This window comes from Capsicum annuum, chromosome 1, assembly GCF_002878395.1.
Source record: "Capsicum annuum cultivar UCD-10X-F1 chromosome 1, UCD10Xv1.1, whole genome shotgun sequence".
NCBI classification, from domain to species: Eukaryota; Viridiplantae; Streptophyta; class Magnoliopsida; order Solanales; family Solanaceae; genus Capsicum; species Capsicum annuum.
Window position 1 is genome coordinate 153,361,777 of NC_061111.1, and position 15,639 is coordinate 153,377,415.

Genomic DNA, 15,639 nt, shown 5'->3' on the forward strand with positions numbered 1-15,639 from the left:
TCTTATTTATATGTATTTATTTGGGATAGTTGGAGGCATGTCCCATTTACCGATAGTCAGCATTAATAACAGCTTCATAAATTGTCTGTTAGAGTCAGTGTATGTAGTTTTTAGTTCCTCATTCTTTTAGATTTCAGTGTTGTAAATTTTAAACAACTGTGTATTTAAAAAACTTATTTCACAGTGAGTATACTTTTGTTCAGTCAGTTTAACTTTTATATATATACTTAAATCAGTTGCTAAAGCACCATGCCAGTACATGGGTTAGCTTGGGATCATTTGTGGTTCTAAGTACCATGTCACAACTAGGGGTAGTCTTGGATCGTGAAAAACGTGGTATCAGAGTATAAGGTTCAAGTGTCCTAGGGTGTCTAAGAAGCCGTGTCTAGTGGAGTTTTACGGAATGGTACAGAGATATTTGTACTTTTTTTGAGAGGCTACAAGGCATTTAAGAAATGTTTTATTCTTTCATATCTCAGATCGTGCTATAGAGATGTTCTCTAAGGAACTTATACAGATTCTTACATTGCTCCATTTATGCCAACACTGCCTTATTTTGGAGGTAAGAGAAGCAGTCAAACTTAAAGTCCTACTAACAGAGTTTTCTTAGACAATCTCCACAGACAGTTATGAGATTGCATGCGGGCTTAAAAGGATCCCATTAGTGCATTTAAGTTCCAAACTTTTAAAGTGTCCATCCTTATTTATGAAAATCATGCATTGAGTCAAAGTCATATGTTCCCTTAGATCCCTTCTCAAAATCCTATGATAGTATATAATCTAGATTTAGAAGCATGAACCTAGAAGTTTAGCAGCAGTAAAGTGGGGATAATATTTATCTAAATTTAGTAGATTATGTATCCATGGAGCCAGAAAGGTGTCGTGTAATTTGTTTAATAGCACTTTGAGAGAGATTTCTCGGCTAAGGGGGACTTAGAGTATGTTAATACTTTAGTTGGGATAGAGATTAGACAGTCACCATATTGATAGAGGAGCTTGTTAAGGTTGAGTATGTTCATAAAATTTTATGTTGATTAGTAATTCATGATTCCTATCCAGTAGTAATAAGTGGGTACTAGTGTATGAGAAGTTCTATGGATATCCATGTTAAGTGTTAGATTTATGTTTGAATCTTGGACGATTGAGCTAATAGAAAGAAGAGTTAAAATTCTAGATGGTGTGAACTCAGGGCATGGTGATACTCCTAAAGATTCTAAGCTAGTAAGTGTTTAAGTTATTATATGATGACTATTGGGGATATAGAAAGTTAAGAGTTTTATCTCAGAAAAAAGTACAAGCAATGGGTTTTACACTTTAGGATACAGTCTTTTAGGGGGAGTTTGTTAATTATGTGTATTATTATATCTCAGACTCTAGAGTAGAGTGGTTGCAATTTATTTTAGAGTTATTAAAGAGGTCCACAAACTTAGAGCGATGGCTTAAATCTAAGAGGGAGATGATAGAACAAGGAACTAAGTCAGGTTTTTTGGTTCTAGTAGTGATGCTAGTGAGTCTTAAAACAATAGTAGGGAGGAAGGTACCCGACTCATTCTTATCTTGGTATAATTTCTTTTGTACTTTATTCATTACGATATTTACTCATGCCTTACAAGTCATCTCCATATTCAAATCTCATATTCATGCACTTTATATAGAATCATGTACGCTCCCAGTTCCTAGTATAAGGAGTTCCAATTACTCAGAAGTACAAATCATATTCCATGAATTTATAAGCTCTAAACTCAGGTCATACAACTCATGACTCATGTACTCATGCTTTATAGTATGCTCAGTTCCCATAACTTATGGTGCACCATTAATGACCAGTGAAAATTCACATATGCCATGTATATCCTTAGTTTAGATCTCTTTAATGAATCCATCTCTTTGATACTTTATTCCTCAGGCCTCAGTTAAGTGTCAAAGTTACATATAGTATTCTTTCATGCTTTAGGTCCTCATGTTGTAACCTTTCAGTGACCTCTCCTTATTTAAAAATAGTGGTGATAAAAATTGATGAACAATGGTTTAGATGGGAGGAAGTAAATATTCCTTATTAGGGAAAGATTGTTGTATGCTTGTTTTACATGAGGATATAAGTGTGAAGAAAGATTGAGGTAGAGCTTTTTTTATATGTCATAATAGTTGAAAATTCCAGGTGTGTCTTCTTGGAGATAGAGGATGAAAGTTGTCATTGATAGAGATATTAGAGAATATGGAAAAATTCCTAGGTGGTTGCCTAGAAGTTCATATGTTCTTATGATGATGGGCTCGAATGTCATGTTGGTATATATCTGGATAAATACATTTTCGTTAGTGAATTCCTAGCAAGTGGTTGAAGTTAGTTGAAGTGGTAAGGATTATTATTGTTTAGATGAGAGTTGTGAAAACACATAGGATATTGAATCTGTGGTTTAGACTAGTATTATGGAGTTATGTAGGGTAGCTTGTGACTTTGAGTAGATTTGAACATGGTGAGAGAATTTATTTTAACTCAGAGTTTAGTAAATAGAGTTATCAATGCCTATGTGAAGATTATAAGTGGCGTCAAATGAAGGGTAGTATTTCAAAGGAAAGGCATAGTTGAGAGACTATTTGAGAAGTATGGCTAAGCTTGAAAGTTAGCAGTTGCATTGCCTAAGGCATAGTAATTCTATCATAGCTTATGTTTTATAGTCTTGGATTCTATGTTATAGAGTTGTAGCCATTTTGCGATTCCTTATTCAGATATCTTATTTAGATCATGCCCAAAATTCTTTGCTCTCTAAAATACTCCAGATGAGTATAAAATTTTCGTATGAGTCAGTCTGTAAAGCCAACAATTCAGTTTAGCAATCAGACATATAAGCTCCTATAGTTTTCCATCTTTCCATCTAGTCTTACATCCGAAGTTTCATGAAAATAGCTATTCGATGAGGTAATTTATTCACATCCATGCAAATTACGAATTCAGTTCAGTCCATGCATTCTATTTTCGATTAAGATATTTAGTCATGATTCACTGCAAAAGTATTCAGTGCATGATCTCAATTTTCCTTGTATTCCATCTCAGACATTGTAAAACTCCATAAGCTGTTATATAAGTATCCAACTATTCATAACATGTTTAAAGTCCCCAAAAAGATTATGTCAAACCATAGATAAGTGTCATGATCATTCATTATGTCACCCTCAAAATTTTAAGAATTTTATTTTTGGCTTTCCCGTGGTCGAAGCATCGATTTTTGACTTAATATGTTCAGATATGTTAATAGGGTGTCTCGGAAGAGTTTTGGAATTTTTGAATGTGGTTCAGGGTCATTTTTAAATTCCGAGGCAATTAGCCTCTGCGATATCACTGTGTTGTAGAGGATTGTCTCCGTGATATTGACGTGGCACGAAGGATAGTCTCCACGATAAGTAGTATGCCATGCTAGTTTTTGAATTTTGTTATTTTTTAATTTTCTCACTTGGTGTGAGGGGCTTTGGATATTTGTAAGACCCTACAAAATTTCTAAGCTTAATTCAGTCCTTTAAGCTTGTCAAGGGGTCCCAAACTTTAGCTAAGTTCCCAGAATTAGCTTATTTTTGGCCTTCAAAAGTTGTCAATCTAATTTAGCCACCTTAATGTCCTTTAATGGTCCGTATGTTTGTTAATTCATGATCAGAGAGGTAAATAGGTGTTTTCGAACGAGTTTTAGATTTTTCAGACCTCATTAGACCACGTTTGGTGTCCTAAAAGAGTGGACCAATGCAATCTTGGCGCGTCGTGTCGCCCATCGTGTTGGTTAACATTGTTGCAGGGACTGCCAGTGAAACTACTAAGGCTAAGCGCGATCATGGCACGAGGCGTCGGGTATCACGTCGATGCCCAATTTTTAGTCATTAAATGTCTGCATTTTTATGGGCAAAAGGATCAATTTCCCACCCCTATATAAACCCAATAACATGTAATTCAGCCATTTTTTACCCAAAATATACTAGTTTCTCCCAATTTTCCTCAAGAACAAGTTTAGGATTTTCAATTGGAGATTCAAATTCAAGAAAATTCAACCATCAAACTTTGGAGAATCAAGAACTAAGGTATGCATAGTGTTAATTCATGGATTCCTTCCATCCATGAAGTTCAAGAATCAAGTTTTAAACATGTATTATGAATATTTTGTTGTGGCTGATTATGTTCATGAGATTATGATGATGTGATTCCTAAGCTGGAATCTTTATGTGTTGTTTATGCAACTATGTTAATGTGTGGTTTGAAATCTATAAGTTTAGTCGATTCATGGAGTTTGGAATTGATACTTTGAGAATTATGCCTATGCCTTAAGTTGTTCATGCAAAGTATTTGATAAAATGCCTAAGGGACTAGAAATTTTACATCATAGCTCAATTGTGACCCAAATGATAAGTGCATGCTTTATCCTTATGATCACAATGACTTCTATGATATTGTTGTGCATTATAAATGTTTTATAAAATGCTCATGAGACTAGTTGATGAAATTATGACATGTTTATATGCCTTCCCATTCATGTATAAGATTATGATAACCATGTACTTAATGAAATCCCCAACTCATTTTATTATTGATTGTTGATGCTAGTCATGTATTCAAGAATGTCATACCGTATTAGTTTTCTTCTATCGAGTCCTGGAGGTACTTGTACCCGATAATTTAATTGTGTGCCTAGATCCAGTGTTATGTTTTCACGATATCCTCAGTCGAGCCATGTTCAGTAGAATTCAGTTAGTCATGTGACTCAGGAAAACTCAGTAAACTCAGTAATCCCAATAATCTCACTATTGTTACGTTAGTCAACGAAACTCAATGAACTCAGTACAGTTCAGTTCAATTAATCATGTTCAGTATCTATTCAGATGGGAGTAGGATTCAGCACCGAGTGAGTCCAAGAATGGGAACTCACTTGTTATTAGAAGGTGTGATTCTTAGACGAAATCCTTGCGCTCCAGTACTACATAGCCAAAGTAGGTTGAGACATCAAACCTGCTAGATGAGGGTAGATGAGGTGGCTTAGCCTATTTTATAAGGGTCCCACCATTCTCCTTAGAGTACCTGTTAGATGAGAGATCACTAAAAGTTTGTCCTTACCAGTGGCGATGTATTGACACCTTTCCAATTGGGATTACAGATTGGACCACAACTCAGCTATAATGGCTTATTAGGGGCATGTTGGTTAAATGACTATTTCCTATAGTTACAGTCTCAGTCTCAGTCTTAGTCTCAGTAATAGAACTCAGATAGTTCTACAGAATTTAGGACTGTCAGCTACAGTCAATTCAGTACAGTATGGAACCCATCTAGTTCCATCAGAACCTAAACTGTCGGATACAGTTGCTCAATATCAGTCATATCAGTTATTAGTAACTTATGTTATCTGTATTCAAACTCAATAGTCAGTATAATCACAAATTCAGTTACAGTTACTAATTCATGCATGTATTCTCATGTTCATGTTATATAGTCAGTTAGCATTGTTCATGCATATGAATCCTTGCATTTATCCTACCTCACTTGCATACCAGTACATTTAATCATCCTAATGCAATTGTGCTATGGTGTTTTCTACCTTAGGTTCAGAAGCACGAGCTCCAAAGCATCAGTAGCATTCCAGTCTTAGCAGTCAGAGTCAGCAGTGAGTCTTTATCCTTCAAGGACATTATCATTACTTTATTTCTTCATTACTTAGTTTATTTTAGTAGTTGAGTTAGTTGGGGACATGTCCCATTAACTCCTTATTAAGACAGATCAGTTTTAGAGGCTTTTTAGACCACAATATGTTCAGAAAATTTTGTTTTAGTTTATTTTGATATTGATATACCATACTTTCAAATGTTATGTTTTATTAGTTTTTAACCTTATGGCCTTTCAACCTTTATTTCTGTATTTATACAATATATTATGCAGTGCTCAGTTACAAATACCAGTCATGAGTTAGCTTGTGGCCCTTTGCGGTCATGAGTATCGTGTAGAATTTCAGGTACCATATTCGAGGCATTAAAAACTTAGTATCAAAGCCTAAGGCTCAACAGTGTCCTAGGAAGTTTGAAAGTTGTATCTAGTAGAGTCTTGTACAAGGGTGTGTTGCACGCCATATTTATGTATAGAAGGCTATAAGATGTTTTAGGAATTGTTTCCCTTTGTTCAGTATTCATGTCATGACAGTGAGCATAATCTTAAGTTAATCTCTCAGTCTAATCCTTTTTTCTTCCATTTACGGAATATGCCTCCCAGGAAGAGAACTAGAAATCAGTCAGCCCCTCATCCCGAAGATCCTTTGGGCGAACATGTCTTTTATGCAGAGTTCAGAGCTACATTCACTACTCTTGCTTAGTTATTTGCTACATAGAATGAACGACCAGCTGTCATTCTATCCAACCAATTGGCCAATTCAGCCGCATCCTAGATTCGGGACTTCACCAAAATGAATCCTCTATTTTTTTTGGGTCTAAGTCAGATGAGGACCCTCAGGAATTACTTAAACAAGTCCAGAAATGTATGGACATCATGGGGGTTACCTCTAGTGAGAGTGTTGTGCTAGTTGTATATCAGTTGCAGGATGTGGCTCACACTTATTTTAAATAGTAGAAAATAGAGAAGGCTAGAGATGCAGGGCCTATTGAGTGGGAGAAGTTTGCCACTGCCTTTCTTGATAGATTTGTTCCCCTAGAGCTGAGGGAAGCTATGGTGTTGGAATTTATCAACCTTAGGCAAGGCAACATAATGGTCTAAGAGTATTTTCTAAAGTTTACTCAATTAGCCAGATATGTTCCTCATGTTGTGGCAGATAGTAGAGCCAGGATGAGTAAGTTTGTGTCAGGGGTAAGTGATAGTGTTTTCAATGAGTGCAGATCTACAATGTTGATTAGTGAGATAGACATAGCCAGACTTATGATTCATGCTCAACAGATAGATGAGCAGAATATTAAGATGAGAGAGAAGTAGAATAAAAGAGCAAGGACAAGTAGTTTCAACTTTGCTCAGCCTAAGTCATAGGGTGGAAGTCATTCTCAATTTTGCCCAAAGTTATCTATTCTAGCTCCTTCCTCAACCAATGCTCCAGTGCCAAAATTCATAGATGGCAATAGAGATAGGGCACCAGGCTCTAAGTCTCAGGGTAGTGTTAGCAGTGCCCGAACTTATCCTCCTTGTCAGACATATGGCAAGCACCATCAAGGTACTTAAAGAGCTAGCAATGATGTTTTCTTTGGATGTGGCAAGCTAGGCCACAAATTTAGAGATTGTCCCCAGCCAGGTCCTAAGGGTTAGCCTAATCACCCTCCATCTCAGTTCGATCACCCAAATCAGCAGGGTGCCTCTTCCAGTGCTACTAGTGGGCAACACCCAAATAGACTTTATGCTCTTCAGTCTCGATAGGATCAGAAAAATTCTCCTGATGTGGTCACTGGTACGTTGTAGATTTTTCATGTCCACATTTATGCTTTGCTAGATCCAGGAGCTTCCTTGTCTTTTGTTACTCTTTACATAGCAATTGATTTTGGAGTCAGTCCTAAAATTCTAGCAGACCCCTTCTGAGTCTCTACCCCAGTGGGTAAAACCATCATAGCCCGACGGGTATACAGGAACTATCTGGTTATGATATTTTAGAAAGTCACTTCAATATACTTAGTTGAATTAGAGATAACTGATTTTGATATCATTCTCAGCATAGATTGATTTCATTCCTGCTATGCCACAGTCGAATGCCAAAATAGAGTTGTCCAATTTTAGTTTTCGAAGGAACCTATCCTAAAGTGGAAGAGTAGTACTTCAGCTTTCAGAGGTCAGCTTTTTTCCTACCATCCGGCATAGAAAATTATATCTAAGGGATGTTTCTATCATCTTGTTTAAGTTAAGGACACTAGTTTCGAAACTCCCAATCTTGAATTGTCTCAGTAGTGAATGAATATTCAGATATCTTTCTTGAAGATCTTCCTAGAATTTATCCCAAAAAGGAAATAGACTTTGGCATTGATTTTCTTCTAGATACTCAGCCTAAATCTATTCTTCCATACAAAATGGCACCAGCAAAATTTAGAGAATTGAAAGAGCAGTTGAAGGATCTCTTACACAAGGAATTCATCAGACCTAGTGTGCCCTCGTAGGGTGCACCAATTTTATTCATACAAAAGAAAGATGGTTCTCTTAGAATATGCATTGATTACCATTATCTCAATAAATTCACGGTCAAGAACAAGTATCCACTTCCCAAAATTGACGGCTTGTTTGACCAACTTCAGGGTGCCAGTTATTTCTCAAAAATAGACCTTAGATCAGGCTATCATCAGCTCAGAGTCAGAGAATGTGACATTCTAAAAACAGCCTTCCATAGTTGGTATGGTCACTTTAAATTCCTAGTCATGTCCTTTGGTATTACCAATGCCCCAGCAGATTTTATGTACTTGATAAACCGTGAGTTTAAACAGTATTTAGACATGTTCGTCATAGTCTTCATAGATGATATCCTGGTCTATTCCCGCAGTCAGCATGATCATGCAGACCATCTCAGAATCGTGCTTCAGACTCTTAGAAATCATCAGTTATTCACCAAATTTACTTAGTGCGAATTTTGGCTAAGGTCAGTAGCATTCCATGGTCATATCATTGTTGGTGATGGTATTAGAGTTGATCCTCAAAAAAGAAAAATGGTAAGAAACAGGCCTCGCCCTGTCTCTCCATCAGATATCAGGATTTTCTTAGTTTTGCCTGGCTATTACAGACGGTTTGTTGAGGCATTTTCATCTATTGCATCCCCTATGTCCAGATTGACTCAGAAGAAAGTTAAGTTTCAGTGGTTAGATCCTTATGAGAAGAGTTTTTAAGAGTTGAAGACTCGACCACCTCAACTCCAGTTTTGGCTCTTCCGAATGGTTCAGATGGGTTCGTAGTGTATTATGATACATCCAAAGTAGGTTTGGGTTGTGTCCTCATGCAGCATGGAAAAGTCATAGCATACGCCTCCAGACAGGTTAAGCCCCATGATAAGAATTATCCGACTCATGATCTTGAGTTAGCAACCGTAGTTTTTGCCTTAAAAATTTTGAGGCATTATCTATACGGTGTTCATGTAGATGTGTTTACAGATCATAAAATCCTTTAGTATGTATTCTCTTAGAAAGATCTCAATCTTCATCAGAGAAGGTGGTTAGAGCTCTTGAAAGATTATAACATGAATGTCTTTTATCATCCGAGCAAGGCCAACATAGTGGCTGATATTTTTAGTAGACTGTCTATGGGTAGTGTTTATCATGTTGAGGATAGTAAGAAGAAGCTATCTCAGGAAGTCCATCATCTTACCAGACTAGGTGTCCACCTATATAATTCGAAAGAGGGTAATTTATGGGTTCAGAGTAGTTCAGAATCATCCATAGTTTTTGAGGTGAAAGAAAATTAGGATAGAGATCCCAGTCTTATTTAGTTGAAAAAGTCAATCAAAGATCAAAAAGTAGAGGTTTTCTTCCAAGTGAGAGATGGTGTTTTGTGTTGCCAGGGTCATCTGTGTGTCCCAGGTGTAGATGAATTAAGGCAACAAATTCTTGCAGAAGCACACAGTGCGCGCTACTCTATTCATCCAGGGTCTACTAAGATGTACCGTAACTTATGGGAGATTTATTGGTAGAGTGGGATGAAGAGGGATATTACAGAGTTTGTGGCTAAGTTCTCTATATGCCAGTAGGTTAAGATAGAGCATCAAAAGCCTAGTGGGTTTATGTAGGAGTTCAATATTCCTACTTGGAAGTGGGAAGAAGTGAAAATAGACTTCGTGATGGGTTTGCCTCATACACATCATTAGCATGATTCAGTTTGGGTCATTGTCGATAAAATGACCAAGTCAGCTTATTTCTTTCCAGTCCATACCTCCTATTTAGCCGAGGATTGTGCCAAACTTTACATCATAGAGTTGTTCTAATTACATGGTGTTCCGTTATCTATTATCTCAAACAGAGGTACCTAGTTCACCTCTTATTTCTGGAAAGCATTCCAGAAGGGTCTTAGTACCCGAGTTCACCTTAGTACAACCTTTTATCCTCACACAAATGGTCAAGCAGAAAGGACCATTTAGACCTTGGAAGATATGCTAAGGGCGTATCCAATTGATTTCAAGGGTATTTGGAATGACCATTTGCCTTTGATTAAGTTTGTATACAATAACATCTATTATTCTAGTATTCAAATGGCTCCATTCGAAGCTCTCTATGGTAGGAGACATAGATCTCCAGTTGGTTGGTTCAAAGTTAGTGAGGCCTCAGTTATAGGGCCTAACTTAGTATTTGATGCTTTAGAAAAAGTCTAGTTGATTAAAGAAAGACTTTGGGCTGCTCATAGCAGACAGAATTCTTATACAGATGTGTGCAGAAAAGATCTCGAGTTTGAGATTGGTGATCACGTATATGTAAAAATATCACCCACGAAGGGAGTGAAGAGATTCAACAAGAAGGGAAAGCTCAGTCCCCAATATGTCTATACCTTTAAAAATTCTCAGTCGCTTCGGCAAAGTAGCTTATAAGCTTGAATTTCCTTCAAATCTAGGCTCAGTCCATCCAGTGTTCCATGTCTCCTTGCTAAAGAAGTGTATAGGTGACCCAACAGTTGTAGTCCCTATGGAGGGCATAGGTATTTAGAACAATCTCTAGTTCTAAGAGATTCTTGTCGAAATCCTCAACTACCAGGCTCGCAGACTGAGGAACAAGGAAGTTTCTCTAGTCAAAGTTCTTTGGCAAAATTAGTTCGTTGATGGAGCTACTTGGGAAGAGGAAGAAGACATGTGGACCAAGTATCCTCACCTCTTCTCTGTTAAGTTAGACTCAGCCCAAGGTAATAGCTTTCATTAAAGCTTATTCATGTTTTATGTCCAAATTTCAGTTACAACTTGGCATTCATTTTCATGGTTAGATTCTCATTATAAACTCGGTATTAAATTACCATTGCATATCCAGTCATATGTTCATGTATTATGTTAGCCACGTATTTATGCATCAAATATGCATCTTTATTATGAGAAACTCAGCTTATCAGAAATCTCAGTTATGCATTTATTAATTATTTATGCATGCATTAGCTATGCATGTTCAGTATGATACATTTAGTTCATTAGTCATGTCAGTCATGTAATCATGTTACAGTTAGTCATGTCCCATATGTACTTAAGTTATCATTTCTCCCCTCTCAATCAGTATCATTTGAGGATGAATATTCCCAAAGGGGGAGATATTATAAGGCCCCGCAAAATTTCTAAGCTTAATTTAGTCCTTTAATTTTGTCAAAGGGTCCCAAACTTTAGCTAAGTTCCCTGAATTAGTTTATTTTTGGCCTTCAAAAGTTTTCAATCTTATGTCACCACCTTAATGTCCTTTAATGGTCTGTATGTTTGTTAATTCATGATCAAAGAGGTTAATAGGTGTTCCCGAATGAGTTTCAGATTTTTCAGACCTCGATTAGACCACATTCGGTGTCCTAAAATAGTGGACCAATGCAATCTTGGCGCGCCGCGTCACCCATCGCGTTGGTTAACATTGTTGCAGGGACTACCAGTGAAACTACTGAGGCTTGGCGCGATTATGGCGCGAGGCATCGGGTATCGCGTTGATGCCGAATTTTCAGTCATTAAATGTCCGCATTTTTAAGGGCAAAAGGGTCAATTTCCCACCCCTATATAAACCCAATAACATGTAATTCAGCCATTTTTCTCCCAAAAATGCTAGTTTCTCTCAATTTTCCTCAATAACAAGTTTAGGATTTTCAATTGGAGAATCAAATTCAAGAAAATTCCACCGTCAAACTTCGTAGAATCAAGAACTAAGGTATGTGCAGTATTCACTCATGGATTCCTTCCATCCATGAAGTTCAAGAATCAAGTTTTTAATCATGTATTGTGAATATTTTGTTATGGGCTAATTATGTTCATGAGACTGTAATGATGTGATTCCCAAGCTGGAACCTTTATGTATTGTTCATCAAACTATTTTAATGTGTGGCTTGAAATCTATAAGTTTAGTCGATTCATAGAGTTTTGAAGTGATACTTTGAGGATTATGCCTATGCCTCAAAGTGTTTGATAAAATGCCTAAGAGATAAGAAATTTTCCATCATAGCTCAATTGTGACCCAAATGATAAGTGCATGCTTTACCCTTATGATTACAATGACCACTATGATATTGTTGTGCATTATAAATATTTTATAAAATGGTCATGAGACTAGTTGATAAAATTATGACATGTTTATATGCTTTCCCATTCATGTATAAGATTATGATAACCATGTACTTCTTAAAATCTCCAACTTATAGTATTATGGATTGTTGATGTTGGTCATGTATTCAAGAATGCCATGCCTTTTTACTTTCCTTCTATAGAGCCGTTGGGGTATTTGTACCCGACAATTTAGCTTTGTGCCTAGAGCTAGTGTCATATTTTCACAATATCCTCAGTCAAGCCATGTTCAGTAGAATTCAGTCAGTCATGTGACTCAGGAAAACTCAGTAAACTCAGTAATCTCATTAATCTCAGTAGTGTTCCATTAGTCAACAAAACTCAATGAACTTAGTCCAATTCATTTCAATTAATCATGTTCAGTGTCTATTTAGATGGGAGTAGGATTCAACACCGAGTGAGCCCAAGGATGGGAACTCACTTGTTATTAGAGCATGTGATTCTTAAAAGTAAACCTTGCACTTCAGAACTTCGTAGCTAGCATAGGTTGAGACATCAAACCTGCTAGATGAGGGTAGATGAGGTGGATTAACATGTTATATAAGGTTCCCACCATTCTCCTTAGAGTACCTGTTTGATGAGGGATCACTCACAACTTGTCCTTATCAGTGGTGCAGTATCAACACCCTTCTAATTGGGCTTACAGATTGGATCCCAACTCAGCTATAATGGCTTATTAGGGGCATGTCAGTTAAATGACTATTTCCTATAGTTACAGTCTCAGTCTCAGTCTTAGTAATAGAACTTAGATAGTTCTATAGAATTCAGGACTGTCAGCTACAGTCAATTCAATACAATATGGAACCCATCTAGTTCCATTGGAACCTAGACTGTTGGACATAGTCACTCAGTATCAGTTATATCAGTCATTAGTAACTTATGTTATTAGTATTCAGACTCAGTAGTCAGTATCATTATTAATTCAGTCAATCACTCATTCATGCATGTATTCTCATGTTCATGTTATACAGTTAGTTAGCATTGTTCATGCATATGAGCCCTTGCATTCAGCCTACCTCACTTGCATCTCAGTACATTCAATTGTACTGACGTATTTGCGCCATGGTATTTTATACCATAGGTTCAGAAGTACGAGCTCCAGAGCATCAATAGCATTCCAGTCTCAGTAGTGAGTCCTTATCCTTTGGGGACACGATCATTATTTTATTTCTTCATTACTTAGTTTATTTTAGTAGTTGGAGTTAGTTGGGGACATGTCCCATCAACTCCTTATTCAGACAACTTAGTTTTAGAGGTATTCAGACCACAGTATATTTACACAGTTTTGTTTTAGTTTATTTTGGTATTTATATACCGTACTTTCAGATGTTATGTTTAATTAGGTTTTAACCTTATGGCCTTTCAGCCTTTATTTCTACATTTATACAATATATTATGCAGTGCTCAGGTACAAATATTGGTCATGGGTTAGCTTTTGGCCCTTTGGGATCATAAGCACCGTATAGCGTTTTGGGTACTAGATTTGGGGCGTTACAATATTTTACCCCTTGTATGACCTTAGTCCTATTATCTCATGATTCATGGTTGCATAATATACTTGGTGATGCCATGAAGAATTTTCTTTCGAATCTTATACTTGTTTTGGTGAGGGAGAATTACTAATGTAGAGTGACATAAGATAATGTAATACTACGCATTTTTTGAGCTAGAATTAGAATCATCATTTCAACATGTATTAACTCTAATCCAATAATTTTTATATGAATATAAATTTCATGATCTTTTGCCTAGTGCCAAAATTACTTTCGAGGTGAAAAAGGTTCATAGGAAACATTTAGAGTAAAGTAGAGTTAAGAGCTTTTGATTCAACCAAATTTTGGTATTTGGTCCTACAAGGGTCAACATTAAACATATATAGCTTCTGGAATATAAGGAATTTTGGGGCAACACCAAATTATATATAATTGAGTCCTTACAAAAAATTTGATTTTGTCTTAAACAGATACCCGATCAAAAAGTTATGAGCATTTTCGTGAGGAACCAATGAGGGTTTGCGATTTCACCGTGGCACGATCTTGTGCTCCACAATTTTGCCGTAGCACAGACCTAGGTTCAGAAACTCCAAAACCCGTATTCTCTTAAATTTTTTTAGTATAAACTGGTCATTTACGTACTAAATTATCCTACAACTAATATAAACGTTATTTCATCATCCCATAACCCCAAATACACCAAATACATAATCCTTATTCCCCCAAAATCCTCAAAAACACCAAATACGAGTTCTTCACCCAAAAAAATTAATTCCCAAGGCTCCAAATCCAAGTTCCCTTCTAGAAGTCAAGAAATTCAGGTATGTGGGGTTTGAGCAAGGATAATCTTTCATCCTTATGCCCAAAAATTTTGATTTTAAAGCTGAATTCATGTGGTTTCAATTAGGATTTATGCCCAATGTCTATATTCTTGAAATTATGACATTATGTGATTTAAAGTTTAGTTTGCACAAAATTTTACCTTTACTCGTATTTTTACTTACATGGTTTCTACTATGAGATGCTTTTCATTATTTTGACATGAAGTTTGATGAGTTGATAAAAGGCCTCAATTTAAGCATTGAGTTTGATATTTTTGATATGAAGTTTCTATGACATGATGCATAAATTTCAAGATTTAAGCATAAGTTGTTGAGTACTAGAAGTTTAAGCTTATAAGTTCAAATTACAAGTTTTACAACTTGGTTAAAGTTTAGTTTTGATCTTATGATATCAATTAAGATCTGAAATCTAGAACTTCATCCCATGGGTATGCTATTTTAAGGTGTATTTTCTAAGTATGAGTATATATATATATATGTGTATATATTGGGCGTAGTATTTAGCACCAAAAGCGGGAATGTGAGTTTAGAGCATCCTATTTTCCAAAAACTATGAGCCACCATAGGTTTAAGGGACCTTGCCAGAGAGTGTCTTCTTTACCCAATATGGGTTAAGATTAGTGATCACTTAAGTTAAGGTCTATTTCAATGGTAAGTGTAGGATAAATCTCCCCAATATGGGTAAGAATTTGGACTCCTTGATAGCTCACATGGTTGATAACACTCAAACTACACCTCTCAATGAGAATGTAAGCGATCATTGTCAATATAAAACCCAACTACATTGGTTCTCTATCATATTAGCTTCTACTACAAAACCAAACACAAAACAATCAAAAACAACCAAAGTTGCTTAAAACTTTGCAATTATTCTTAGTTAAAAGCCTCAAATGTGTTAGCATTAGCTCACACATCAACACCCTTAACTTAAAACAATTGTTTGTCCTCAAGCAACTCAATACCACTAAGAGAAATCAAGCCACATTTGACAGTCAATCATCCACACTATCTCAAAATACTTTCACCATCTCCAAGGTCACTCAATTCAAGAATAATGAAGAACACCAATGCAACACACAGGACTCAAGATATGAC